Source organism: Theropithecus gelada, chromosome 4 (assembly GCF_003255815.1).
Source record: "Theropithecus gelada isolate Dixy chromosome 4, Tgel_1.0, whole genome shotgun sequence".
In the NCBI taxonomy this organism is placed as follows: Eukaryota; Metazoa; Chordata; class Mammalia; order Primates; family Cercopithecidae; genus Theropithecus; species Theropithecus gelada.
In genome coordinates this window covers 2724182-2737732 of record NC_037671.1, presented here as the reverse complement: position 1 = coordinate 2737732, position 13551 = coordinate 2724182, and positions in this window count along the sequence as shown.

The window sequence follows — 13551 nt, the reverse complement described above, 5'->3', positions numbered from 1 at the left end:
GAGTGCAGTGGCGCAATCACAACTCACTGAAGCCTTGACCCCAGGGGTTCAAGTTATCCTCTCACCTCAGCTGGGACTACAGGTGTGCACCACCACACCTGGCTAATCTTTTTAACTTTTTGTAGAGACAGGACCTCACTCTGTTGCCCAGGCTGGTTTCAAACTCCTGGGCTCCAGCAATTTTCCCACTTTGGCCTCCCAAAGTGTTAGGATTACAGGCATGGGCTACCGTGCCCAGCCTCCACTTCTTTTCTTCATTCCCATTTCCATGTTTTGTGGTCTTAGATTTGTCTATTTGCTTCTTTCTTTGCTGGGACATTACAACACCCTTTTTGGTTTCCAGCCTCTATTTTCTACTTACTCAGCTGATTGAAGTGTTCTTCTTTGGGAAAAAACTGTGTCCCACTACACCTTAAAGTGATCTGTTGGCTTTGTGCTGTTAAAGGATGAAATCTGGCCTCCTTGGGGCGGCGTTCAAAGGCACGCATTAGCCCTCAGCCCCAGCTCCCTCTGCTGTGCTCTCCAGCCCCACGGGTCTTCTGACCTTCGCTGGCCGTGCCACGCCTGGTCTTGTACAAGCTGTTCGTTTGCCTGGCGTTTCCTCTTCTGCTCCTCATAAATGCCTGCTAACTCCTCAAAATCCGAATGTCATCTTCTATGTGAGTCAGCCTCTCCTCCCCTCATCAAGTTAGGTGTTTCCTCCTGTGGTGCTTCCATTTGTACTACTTGACGCGTTGGCCTGTAATTTATGTGTCTCCCTCACCCGACTGTGACCTACAGGGTCATCCTTGTTGCCCCAGCTCCTTGAGACCTCATGCCAAGCAGGTGTCCAGTAAATATGGTGAATAAATGAATGAAAAAATGAGTGCAAAAATGATAATTATTTTACGAAAAAGGTCTGGGGGCTCTTAAAGCTGAAGAGGAGACAATGGATACACGATAAATACCTTCAAGATATTATTTTAAAACCCTAATGTAAAAATAAAAATTAAAAAACCCTAATGTATATTTTTTATTCCTATTGAGGTACAATTTACAAAAAGTGAAATGCACAGATCTTAAGAATTCAGTTAGTGGAGTTTCCTCGTTTTGTTTTGTTTTTTTGAGACAGGGTCTCACTCTGTTGCCCAGGTTGGAGTGCGGTGGCACCATCACGGCTCACTACAGCCTCGACCTCCTGGGCTCAAGCTATCCTCCCGCCTCAGCCTCCCAAGTAGCTATAACTACAGGTGCACACTACCACACCCGACTAATATGTGTATTTTTTGTAGAGATGAGGTCTTGCCAAGTTGCCCAGGCTGGCCTCAAACTCTTGGGCTGAAGCAATTCTTTCACCTCAGCCTCCCAAAGTGCTGGAATTACAAGCGTCAGCCACCACACCCAGCTGTTAGCTGAGTTTTGACAAATGTATTTACCTGTGTAACCAACAGACCAGTTGTTACAGAAAACATTCCTATCACCCAGAAAGTGCCCCTTCCTAAAAATCCTCACCCTCATAGGAGATCTGATCTCCGCCACCATAGATTAGTTTTGCCTTTCTTGAATTTCATGCAAATAAATTGTACAGAAAATACTCTCTTGCATCTGTTAAAAACAGATTTTGTTGTTGTTGTTGTGTTTTTTGTTTGTTTTGTTTTGGAGACAGAGTCTTTCTCTGTTGCCCAGGCTGGAGTGCAGTAGCGCAATCTCTGCTCACTGCAACCTCTGCTTCCCAGGTTCAAGCAACTATCCCACCTCAGCCTCCCGAGTAGCTGAAACTACAGGCATGTGCCACCACACCTGGCTAATTTTTGTATTTTTAATAGAGATGGGGTTTTGCCATGTTGGCAGGGCTGATCTTGAACTCCTGACCTCAGGTGATCCACCCACCTCAGCCTCCCAAAATGCTAAGATTACAGGCATCATGAGCCACCGCACCCAGCCCAAAAACAGCTTTGTTCATCATATTGTAAAATGTTGTTAGAGAAATGGCTTGGTCCTGTTAAGGCTCTCCCAAAGACCCAGGAGAATCCCAGAAGCTGAAGAGACTTAGCACAGGGTGAAGTTGATAAAGCAGAGGCGAGTGATTCACAAGGAGGAAGAATCAGTGGGGTGTGTGTGTGAGAGCAAGTTGCACTAGAAGCCTGGGCGGGACCAGGCCTAAGCATGGTGCTGACACTCGCATGTGTGCCATCTGAGGCCTGGTTTTGCAGGGGCTGCTGAGGATCTAGACTGTAGCAGGGCAAGCCAGTCCTGCCCTTGCAAAAACTGGGAGTACATTCTCCCTGCCCAGGAGAGCTGCTGGGCTGGGAGCCCACAGGAGAGAAATGAAGGGGTTGCCTGCCCCTCCACACCTCTGGGCGTTTCTCGTTAGGTGGAACGAGAGACTTGAGGAAAGAAATGAGACACAGAGACAAAGTATAGAGAAAGAAAAGGTGGGCCCGGAGACCGGCGCTCAGCATACAGAGGACCCGCGCCGGCACCAGTCTCTGAGTTCCCTCAGGATTTATTGATCATTATCTTTACCATCTTAGAAAAAGGGAAGTGGCAGGATAATAGGATCATCGTAGGGAGAAGGTCAGCAGTAAGACATATGAATAAAGATCTCTGTGACATAAATTTAAGGAAAAGTGCTGTGCCTTGATATGCATATGCAAACATCTTCATAAACCTTTTTAGTGCATAAAGAGCAGCATTGCGCTAGCAAGTCCCACCTTTCGCCCTAAGGCGGTTTTCTCCTTTCTCAGTAAACAGAACATACAATCGGGTTTTACACCGAGATGTTCCATTGCCGAGGGACGGGCAGGAGACAGATGCTTTTCTCTGTCTCAACCGCCAAGAGGCCTTCTTTCCTCTTGTACTAGTCCTCCTCAGCACAGACCCTTCACGGGTGTCAGGCTGGGGGACGATCAGGTCTTTCCCTTCCCACGAGGCCATATTTCAGACCATCACATGGGGAGAAACCTTGGACAATACCTAGCTTTCCTAGGCAGAGGTCCCTGCGACCTTTGGCAGTGTACTTGTCCCTGGGTACTTGAGATTAAGAGAATGGTGATGACTTTTAACCAGCAAGCTGCCTTCAGGCACTTGTTTAACAAAGCACACCCTGCACAGCCCAAAATCCTTTAAACCTTGAGTCACCACAGCACAAGTCCTCTTGCAAGGACAAGGTTGGGGGTAGGGTCACAGATTAATAGCATCTAAAACACAGAACAAAATGGAGTCTCTTATGTCTACTTCTTTCTATATAGACACAGTAAGAGTCTGATCTTTCTTTCTTTTCCCCACAAGAAAGGTGGCAACTCACACCTAAAGCCCAGAGCAGACATGAGTGGCCAGGAAAAGTGGTCATGTCTAGGGTGGCCCCAATAGCAAGCTCTTTCCTACCTCACAACATGAAAACAGGATCACTTTCCTCCAGTTCATGTTCTAGGCTCACACACAGGCTGTTTTCCCGCCATGCAACACGCATCTGTAAAGACCAGCACCTGCCTTCCCCCATGTCTCCTGACTCCATTCTTCCGTCAGCCCAGAGGCCTCAGGGAGTAGGGAAGGAGTGGGGAAGAAAATGGGACAGATGTGAGGTCTCTGGATTTCACGCTAGGGATTTGAGAACTGGGAGTACAAATGAAAGAGTGTCTTCATGATATAGGAAACCTGTCTTCACAGCAATATACAAGCACACACCCACAGTCTGGCTGTCACAGAGCAGGTGCACTCATTTAAACATTCAGCCCCATCGATAGCCTCCTATTTCAGGTCTGGGAGAACTTAGCAGAAGGGAAGAGTGTCAGAGTCTGGAGCAGAGCTGGGAGGAGCAGCCCTGGGGGCAAGCGAGGAAAATGGAGAACCCTGGTCTTCCCCACCCTGAGGACGGTGAAGTGCCTGCCTTTAGGGACACTGTGTCTCCTCATCAGCTCTATGCCTGAGGGAGAACACTGGTCTCTAAAATCCATTTCAGTCTCACTTGACCCATCTTGGACTCCATGATATTCTTGAGGGCATGGACCAAGGTTTGGGATGTGAAGATCTTCGGTGAAGAGGTTTCTTAGGCACAGAGAGTTTCTCTAGAAAACAAAAGGATGGATCGTTCATAGTTACGCCCCTTGTCCAGTGCTCTCCCATCCCATGTATTCCCCACTCCCCCCACCTGGCCTCCCCGGCCTCTGTACTTCCTTTGGCCCCTTCTCTCCTCATCAGTTTCCTCTGAACTTGTACCAGCGTTTCTAGCCCTCTCGCTTGCTGGTTCTCACCTGCTGTCTGTCTTGCTTTGTCCCTCTCCTGATTTCTCATTCCCTATTAGCCACACAATGACCCTACTCTCTCTACCCTGCTTCCCTCCTCAGTTCCCTGCACTCCCTCCCTCAGAAAAAGGATTTCCTACACATCAGGCACTCACGAAATAAAAGAGACCTGTGAAGAGAATCACAGCCATTGCAACCAAGGCCAGAGTGACTAGGACCACTTCCCACAGCCTCAGCTGTCCATTAGACCTTCTCTCATTCCCTGGAGGGGCTGCACTTGTGCTGGTGACACTGGAGGTTGCAGTTGTTGTGTTAGTTCCACTGGAAGGTATAGTGGACCCAGGGCAGGGGGGTTGTAGTGATTTCACTGGGAGGTGTGGTTGGTCCAGGAGGGGTAGTCACAGTAATTCCACTGGCAGGTATAGTTGGTCCAGGGGGCATGGTTACGGTGATTCTGCTGGATAATGTGGTTGATCCTGGAGGGGTGGTCACGGTGATTCCACTGGAAGGTGGGGTTGATCTAGGGGAGATGGCCATGGTGATTTCACTGGAAGTTACAGCTAATTAAGAAAGGGTTGCTGGGCCGGGCGCGGTGGCTCAAGCCTGTAATCCCAGCACTTCGGGAGGCCGAGACGGGCGGATCACGAGGTCAGGAGATCGAGACCATCCTGACTCACATGGTGAAACCCCGTCCCTACTAAAAAAATACAAAAACCTAGCCGGGCGAGATGACGGGCGCCTGTAGTCCCAGGTACTCGGGAGGCTGAGGCAGGAGAATGGTGTAAACTAGGGAGGCAGAGCTTGCAGTGAGCTGAGATCCGGCCACTGCACTCCAGCCTGGGCCACAGAGCGAGACTCCGTCTCAAAAAAAAAAAAAAAAAAAAAAAAAAGAAAGGGTGGCTGGTTGGCTCCATCGGAAATTTGGTTTTGTTCACCGCTACGGCTACTATGAGTAATACTGATGCTAATAATAATGGCTGTCATTTAAGAATGCTCACTATATTCCAGGCACTGTGCTAAGTACCACATATAAATTAGTACTCAAATCCTTACAATACATCCTTGAGATAGAAACTAATATTACCCCCATTTTATAGATAGGTAAATTGAGGTTTAGAGAAGTTAAGCAGCTAGTTCCAGGTCAGACAGTTAGTAGGTAGTGGAACAAGGATTTAAATCAAGGCAGTCTGACCCCAGAGCCAGCCCCTAAAGCCCTTAATCCATGCACTATTCCACATCCCAGGTATGGGGGAGTTACAAGACCAAGGTTTACAAGGGATGCTGTTATTCCTTCAACTATTCATGATACTCTCTGACTAAAGAATGTAAGAGAAAAGTTGAAGGCCCATCATCCTCCTCTCCCAACAGTATTGTGCCCTTCCTCTAGGGGGCAGATAATCAAGGGGAATCGGTTTGGGAGGGGACCATGATGTGCATTTTTACTACATCGGGTAATTCTTCTGAACACAAAAGCTTGGGGCCGGGTGCAATGGTTCACACCTGTAATCCTAGCATTTTGGGAGGTCAAGGCAGGAGGATCACTTGAGGCCAGGAGTTCGAGACCAGCCTGGCCAACATGGTGAAACCCCATCTCTACTACAAATACAAAAAAATTAGCCAAGCATGGTAGTGCACGCCTGTAATCCCAGCTACTCAGGAGGTTGAGGCATGAGAATCGCTTGAGCCGGGGAGGTGGAGGTTGCAATGAGCTGAGAGCATGCCACTGCACTCCAGCCTGGACGATGGAGCAAAACTCTGTCTAAAAAAAAAAAAGTCTGGGAGCCACTAGTTTAAGGGACCCCAGATGGCCTTGACACGTGGACTAGTAAAGAACCAATCGGCCGGGCGCGGTGGCTCAAGCCTGTAATCCCAGCACTTTGGGAGGCCGAGACGGGCGGATCACGAGGTCGGGAGATCGAGACCATCCTGGCTGACACGGTGAAACCCCGTCTCTACTAAAAAATACAAAAAAACTAGCCAGGCGAGGTGGCGGGCGCCTGTAGTCCCAGCTACTCGGGAGGCTGAGGCCGGAGAATGGCGTAAACCCGGGAGGCGGAGCTTGCAGTGAGCTGAGATCCGGCCACTGCACTCCAGCCTGGGCGACAGAGCCAGACTCCGTCTCAAAAAAAAAAAAAAAAAAAAAAAAGAACCAATCACGTGTAGCTTGAAGATATAAGATCTTCTGGGATTTGGGGAAGGGGCTCAGCTTCCTTGTTGGATCAGTTAGAGTTAAGCTGAGACTGGGCTTCTTTCCCTGTCATGCCTATTTTCTACCCTGTCTGATTTTCCATCCCATTAACAACCAAGCGCTTGGCCTCCTAGATCCCTGTAGACCCTCTCCTCATCAATGGTCTTGTTCTCTCCCTGGATGTAGGTGCTGCCCTTTACCCTCCACATGTGTTCTTGCCTTGGCGTTGTCTGGACTAACATAAGGATTGCCAATTTAGATTTGAGGGAAGAATTCCAAAACCTTGTGTCGATGCCTTAGGTTAGGGTCAGAGCCAAGAGAGAAACAAGTGAGAAGTTGAGATGAAAAGCTGGCCTGTGGAGAGGGAATAGACTGGGTTTGTGTTGTTCAGGGGCATAAAACACAGGAGTCAAAGTCATGCTGGGGCAGATTCTAGAGAGAAGTAAATCTGTGTGAGTGTGGAACAGCAATGTCTCATGAAGTGTTTAATTAGAGGCTAGATGACTGCTGTCAGAGATGCTGGAAATAGATTCCTGCCTACTATGGGTGGTCAGACACTAATTCAAGTTCCCTTCCAACGCTAATGCGCCTATATCTGGGAATGATATATTATAGAAGAAATAGGTCCATCTTCAGGGCAGAAGAGTTGCCACTGAGAACAGAACGGAGGACAGATGCTGGGTTGCATTGGAGAGAAAAAAGCAAAATAATCATCCCTCCTCCCTTGATGAGAATGGGAGCAACGAGGGCAGAGCGTGCATCCCAGAAGTTGTCAACACTTTTCCCAAACTCTACTCAAACTCCAAGATTATTCTCTTTTAAAGAAAATCACTCACCATTTCCTAAAAGTAGAAGGAAGTGAAACAGCCAGCATGCAAGGGAAAATGATTTTCTCTTCCTTTTGAGATAGTCGGCCTGTGTGAGGCTGGAAGGGAGGGCTCCTCCCTTAGTCCCGATGGGATTAAGCCTTAGAAGGGAAAGGCAGGAAATGAGAATCTTGAGGGTGGAGTCTCAAGGTGGAGATCTGAGGGCTGGACTACTAGGAATTCGGATCTCCAAAGAATAGGTCCTCAATCTGAAGAGAAGCACCGATAAGGGGTCCTGGGCTGCAGGGCTGGATGTCTGGTCTTTGAGGTTCCCTCACAGAATGCCACCTCTTCTTTTTCTCTTTCATAGAAGGCCTGTAGGCTGGGTACAGTGGCTTATGCCTGTAATCCCAGAACTTTGGGAGGCCAAGATAGGCAGATCACGAGGTCAGGAGTTCGAGACCAGCCTGGCCAACATAGTGAAACCCCGTCACTACTAAAAATACAAAAATTAGCTGAGTGTGGTGGCACTTGCCTGTAGTCCCAATTGCTTGGGAGGCTGAGGCAGGAGAATTGCTTGAACCCGGGAGGCAGAGGTTGCAGTGAGCTGAGACCACACCATTGCACTCCAGCCTGGGCAACAGAGTGGGACTCCATCTAAAAAAAAAAAAAGAAGAAGAAGAAGGCCTTTAAAGCATCATCTGGGTGGGCAAGTTCTGGACATGTAGCCTGTTGTTCTTCCAGCTGTGAGCAGTGGCAGAATCCCCAAGCTTTGAGAGGAGGGTATAGCAGCCAGAAGGTAGGTGAGGATGGAGGATGACTTAGTCCCATTAGGAAGGGCCTGGGGAGGCGGAAGTGGAATAGTTCAAGGGGATCAAGGCTGTCAAAGTGGAGGGGATCCACCCTCTGAGGCAGGGATGGGGCAGAAAACCTGCTCTAGCTGAAGGCCTCCTTTCCTGGACAAGAAGTCCTGAGAACCCAGGATAGCTGGGCATGAGCAGGGGTGTGAGAAGGAAGCCCCTGCAAACAGAGCTTAGCAGGTAGGACACAGGAAGTGAGATCCCTATGAATGGGCACTGGAGACTGGACCTCTGGGCATTGCTGAGTGAGTAGTAAGCCTGCAAAGCATACCTTGAATGAGGTGGGGAAGAGAGACCTGGGGGAGGGAAATAGACTCTGGGGTCTCTGCAGTGTGGAAGCTCGGGGTGGGAGAGTTGCGAGGGCAGTGGGAGCTGTTGAGGAGATGGAACCACAGATCAGTGCCTACCTGTGATCTAGAGCTCATTGCTGAATTTTCAGGATTTTTGGCAACACAGCCATTATTAAAAATTAACTTGTATTAACAGTGAACTAAATTATATTTAAAACAAAGGTAAACATGCTCCAAACTCATTACTTCTAATTGCTTTACTACATTTTATTATTATCTCTGCGCACGAAGTTACGTACACCTATCACATCTGCCTGGTATGGTGGGAATGGTATGGAACGGTGTGCCACCCATCGCTTGCCATTCCACACACAGTGATTCACGCTGGTCACATGCAGTCAGCCCTGGTGGGTGCATTTGCACCACAAGAAGTGGGTTGTGAAACATTTACCAGCACACACGCTGCAGGGGACCTAAGGAGAACGATGGCACTGAAGAGGAATGCGCCTGCCTCTAACCCTCCTTGACAGAGGCGCTCCCCTTTTGTTTCTGAAGAATTTATAGAAGCTTTTCCAACTGGGAGCCTCAGCTAGGTCTTCTCATCAGTGTTGCGTGCCAGACAAGCTGGATGATCAAGGAAGTACCTACCCTTTGGACATTGTCAGTTTGCCTGGAGACTGAGAGCTTACAGTCCAAGCTTGCTTCAACTCTGGATGAGGCCAACAGAGAGAGCCCAAAGACAACTGAAGGAGTGGCAGAAAACAAAGATGGGAATGGGGTAATTGGCTTCCAGTTTCTTCATTCGCAGGTCATGAAAAAAACCTGGGGCTAGACTCCATGAGATTTTTTTGTTTTCTGTTTTGTTTTTGTTTTTTTTTTTGAGACGAATTCTCGGAGTCTCACTCTGTCGTCCAGGCTGGAGTGCAGTGACGCAATCTCGGCTCACTGCAAGCTCCACTTCCCAGGTTCACGCCGTTCTCCTGCCTCAGCCCCCGAGTAGCTGGGACTACAGGTGCCCACCACCACGCCTGGCTAATGTTTTGCATTTTCAGTAGAGACGGGGTTTCACTGTGTTAGCCAGGATGGTGTTGATCTTCTGACCTCGTGATCCGTCCGCCTCAGCCTCCCAAAGTGCTGGGATTACAGGCGTGAGCCACCGTGCCCAGCCTGTTTTCTGTTTTTTTGAGACAGGGTCTTGCTCTGTTGCACAGACTGGAGTGCAGTGGCACAATCTTGACTCACTGCAACCTCCCAGGCTTAAGCGATCCTCCTACCTCAGCCTCCTAAGTAGCTGGGACATAGGCATGTGTCACCACGCCTGGCTAATTTTTGTATTTTTTTGTAGAGCTGGGTTTTCACTATGTCGTTCATGCCTGTCTTGAACTCCTGGGCTCAAGTAATCCTCCTGCCTCAGCCTCCCAAAGTGCTGGGATTACAGGTGTGAGCCACCGCACCTGGCCAGGAGGGGACTTCTTAAGCATCAAATCATTTCCCTCCAGCTTTTGGCTGAGTTTGAAACTGGAAAAGTTGCAGAGGAAAAACATCAAATTACCTAGAGGGGAAAATAAATTGGGGTATGTTCTAACAATATGATCCTAATTACTTGTATCTACAAAAATGTTTAAATGGCCCTGATACAACATCTTTGGGAAGGGACAGCAGCACTTGGAGGGGCTAAAAAGGGATTTGCCCTACCTCCTCCAATCTCCATCTGCCCCCTTCAAAGCCACTTGAATATATATAAAACCTAATTTGAACCAATATGGTTGCTATACAAATACAGCTTTTACAAAAGACCCCTAAAAAGTATTTCCTTCCCTCCTTTGTAAGATATCCACAAATGAACAATCTAATGATAGCTAATAATAGTTAGCTTTTATTGAATATTCCATGTGCTATATATTATTCAAAGTGTTTTACAGATATTAGTTTATTTAGTATTTATAGTACTCTATGCCTAAGTACCACAATCCCCGTTTTACAAATTTGGAAACTGAGGCATAAAGATGCCTCAGTTCATCTTGCTCGGACTTGTAAAGCTAACAAGTGGCAGAATCAGGATTCATACCCAGGCAGTCTGACTCTTGTGCCACGTTCTTTTTTTTTTTTGAGACAGAGTCTCGCTCCATCACCCAGGCTGGAGTGCAGTGGCACGATCTCGGCTCACTGCAACCTCTGCCGCCCAGGTTCAAGCTATTCTCCTGCCTTAGCCTCTCAAGTAGCTGTGATTACAGATGCACGCCACCACAGTCAGCTAATGTTTGCATTTTTAGTAGAGATGGGGTTTCACTTTGTTGGTCAAGCTGGTCTCAAACTCCTGACCTCAGGTGATCCACCCACCTTGGCCTCCCAAAGTGCTGGGATTACAGGCGTGAGCCACCATGCCTGGTCCGCCATGTTCTCAATCACTATAAAAAGAAGGCATCAATTACAAACATTGGTCCCAGCTGCCCCCTTGAAACTATTGCATGTTCCTAAACCCCTCCCCCAGAGAAATTCTGGAGCTTCCACAGAGGCAGCAAAGGTTCAGCCAGGTTAAGTTTAAAATAAAACAGATGCAATATTTATCAGAAGGGGCATTCCATTAGAATGAGTAAGTTAGAAGCAGGTTCTCCAGGCAAAGCTGACTGGAAAGACATCGTATTTTGATACATGTTTGGAGGGTCAGTTCTGACAAATGTGAAGGGACAGGATGCAGCGGCTAAGAACTTAGAACTTCTGTCTTGTTTACAAAATGAGAGATTAATTTACCTCAGTACTAGAAATGTTAGGATGCAAACAATTGCATGCATACAAACAGAAAAATCACAGAGACACAGAGTAATTTTGGAATTGTATTAGTCTAACCTAGGGAAAAAAAAAAAGAAAGGAGTCCTATTTAGGAACTGCCTGAACTCCAGATTCTCTCTGCTCTGTCCTTTAATTTTAGCATGTCCTAATTCAGATCGCTTTCAGATGTCTAGACAAGTCGTCTGCTTTCTCTTTCTAGTTTTCATCTCCGATCTCCAGTTCCACTGCAGCTCTCCCCAGTGCCAAACTTATTGGCACTTAGCACATTCAACGTCTTTCCATGCGCTGCCCTGGATGGCAGGGACCTCGATCCTGGGAACTACCTTTTCCAGGCTCCCTTGCCAGGAGGCTCCAGGCATATTTTACCTTCCTCCAGTGAGATGAACTCTCATGAGACTCAGTTCTGTGGCAGCAATGGCTGCATGTGTGCACGGCTTCCTGGGGGAGGATTTTGTGGTGGTCTCCGCATTTCCCTGCCTCTGGCACATTGTGGGACTGTGGAGGAGTGGAGGAGCCTCAGCAGTTGCCTGCACGTCCTTGCCTCCAGTGACAGCAGATCTCTCCTCTAGGTGGCAGTGAACCTGAACCTGAAAGCTATTGGCTGTCATCCTTTCACTCCTCCAGCTTTTCGAGTGGTTTTATAAGCACCTACTCCTTGTACTAAATCCTTTTATGCTTGAAATATCCAAAGTGGTTTCTGTTTTCATAAGTGAACTCTGACTGTTACACTATTTGGTATAACAAGAGGTTTCAGAAAATTGACCTTCAAAGGTGGGAATCCGGGATTAGTTCCCTGACCCATTAGGCTTGAGGGCAGGGGTGACCTCACACTAGCATAAAATGAAGTCTTGGTATTCTACAGCAAAAGATAGAAAAAGTGACTGAAGTTATCACCTGTGGTGGTGCCTAGAATAAAGCGGTTGTTGAAGAGGAGGGCCGGGAGCCCAGGTGGTCGCTATGACAGATTGTGAAGCTGGGAGTGTTGACTACTGGGACTGTGGGTGGCTGTACTGGGAGATTACAGGAAAAAAATGACCCCTGTGCTGCATCCTCGGTCAAGGCATTGCCAGGGAACACAGAGCTTTCTCTGAATATCCTAAAAGGCATGCTTATCTCTCAAAGCCGTAGGGACTACCTATGAAAAAACCAGACCCGCAGTTTGATTCTACAGATTAGAGAATTATATTCAATTTGCATTTATATCTTTGGCAGTCTCATGTGTGACACTTGGAATATTTGTTAAACGGAAGCCCAGAATTGGGGTGGAGACACCTGGGTAGATTTTGATGAATCTGAAAAACTTTGAACCTCCAAATCACATGGAGCTTTCCTTGCCAGCAGAAGTAGTCCCTCCTCCCCTCTGTGAGGAAGTCACTTTCTCCGGCCTGAAGACCCTGTGGTGACGCCCCACAGCACTCCCTTGGCAAGAGGATGCAGATTTTCCTCAGACGCTGTATTAGTTTCCTATTGCTACGTGACAAATTACCACAAATTCAGGCTGAAGACAGCACAAGTATATTCTCTTGCAGTTCTGGAAATAGGAAGTTTAAAATAGGTTTTACTGGGCTAAAGTCAAGGTGTCAGCTGGGCTGTGATCCTTCTGGAGGCTCTGGAGGAGAATCTGTTTACTCACCTTTTCCACTCCTAGAGGCTTCCAGCACTCCTTGGCTTGTGGCCCCTTCCTTTATCTTCGAAGCTTGCCTTGCAGCATCTTCAAATCTCTGACTCTGACTCCCATCTCCCTCCTTTTTTTTTTTTTTTTGAGGCAGAGTCTCGCTCTGTCGCCCAGGCTAGAGTGTAGTGGCACAATCTTGGCTCACTGCAACTTCCATCTCCTGGGTTCAAGCCATTCTTCTGCCTCAGTCTTCCGAGTAGCTGGGATAACAGGCGCCCACCACTATACCCAGCTAAATTTTGTACTTTTATTAGAGATGGGGTTTCACTATGTTGGCCAGGCTGGTCTCAAACTCCTGACCTCGTGATCTATCTGCCTTGGCCTCCCAAAGTGCTGGGATTACGGGTATGAGCCACTGTGCCTGGCCTCTCATCTCCCTCTTATAAGGATCTTTGTGATCACATTGGGGCCACACAGATAATCCAGGATAATCTCCCTATTACAAGATCCTTAATGCAATCATGCATGCAAAGTCCCTTTTACCATATAAAGTAACATATTTCCAGGTTCTGGGAATTAAAACATGGATGTTTTTGAGAGGCTGTTATTCTGCCTACCATAGGCACTATTACAATGCCCCTTGTGGCCTCCAGCTCCATGCATCGAGTCAGATCTAGGGGCTGAGAGCAACCGCAGTTGGCAGTGAGCAAAGAAACAGGGGCCTCAACTCTAAACACCAGAAACTGGACTCTGCCACAACCACGTGAGCTTGAAAGAGA